Here is a 1446-nt window from a genome sequence, read left to right on the forward strand (position 1 = left end):
AACTAATGCCACTGCCCCGCTCTCTTCCCTATAGCCCTGTATCAATCTCAAAGTGCTCTTACTGCTTGGATATCGTCTGTAACTCTGTATCACTGGTTTAGATGTTAGTTGTGGCTCAGAGGGGACTCTCGGGTCTGACTCAGATGCTTCTGGGTTAAATCTCAACTCCAGAACTTGAACACAAAATGCCAGTCCGATACTGTCAGAGGTTCAGTGCTGAGGGAGCCCTGCGCTGTCAGAGGGTCAGTACAAAAACACAGCACTGAAAGAGGAGGCAGCAAGTTTACAAAAAAATTTCAGAAAGCGGGGAGCAGCTTCATTCTGAACTCAATGCCGTAAGTGGCCGAGTGCGAAATGTTGAACCAGTGACTGGGGGTGAACCAGTAGAGGGGTGGAATCTGAGATTTCTGAGACACTGGCACCGATTCTGGGACACGTAGGACCTGTACAAACTGAATGGGGACTGATACCCTCACGGGGAGACCTGCTGGTGTCATTGGCGTGGGCTTAAACTCACTTATTGGAGGAATAGGAAACTGAGGTTTAACCCAATGTGGAGGGGATAGAAAAGGGATAACGGGATAGAAAAGGCTAGCAAACGGAAGAAATAAAACTAAGCGTCAAGCATGTTTCAAATGATGTTAAAAAGACAAAGGACATATGCAACATTCATAACAAAATAGACAATCTAATGGCACAAATAGAGATAAATGGCTATGATACAACTCCCATTACAGAAACATGGCTCAATGATGACCAGGTCAGAAGATTGGTGAGGGGCATTCAACATTTAGCAAGGTCAGACAAGAAGGAAGAGCTGATGATATGGGATGGGAGCAGTTTATTAGTAAGGAAGGATCTCTGATCAGAAGAATAACGTGTGGGATTTGTTTGGGTGGAACTATGTCTGTGCTCGGATGTCCCCAGAGGGAGAGCACACAAAACTCACCGGCACAATTGAGGCTTTTCGAGACCAGTGGGCGCTGAGAGGGCTGGGGTGCAACATCACCCCGCATCACATCTTGTTATTTTGATTTCTTAAATTTCCATTCACTGTTAGTTTGCATTTTTGTTTGGGAGCTGTTTTACTGAACTTTTATTTGTTTGAAAGTGGAGAATAGTAAAGGGCAGCAGACATTGATTGGGTTTATTTACAGGCCCCCCAATAGTAGTGGCCATGTTGGGGTATGGTATAAATCAGGAGGATAAAGAAACTTGTAGCAAGGGCAACAGTTATCCATAGAGTCATAGAGCTGTACAGCACGGAAACAGACTCTTTGGTCCAACTCGTCCATCCCGACCAGATATCCTAAATTAATCCGGTCCCATTTGCCAGCATTTGACCCATATCCCATTTAAACCCTTCGTATTCATGTACACATCCAGATGTTGTAATTGCACCAGCCTCCACCACTTCCTCTGGCAGCTCATTCCACACACGCACCA

Source organism: Rhincodon typus, unplaced genomic scaffold (genome assembly GCF_021869965.1).
Source record: "Rhincodon typus isolate 14 unplaced genomic scaffold, sRhiTyp1.1 hic_rhity00000756, whole genome shotgun sequence".
Classification (NCBI taxonomy): domain Eukaryota; kingdom Metazoa; phylum Chordata; class Chondrichthyes; order Orectolobiformes; family Rhincodontidae; genus Rhincodon; species Rhincodon typus.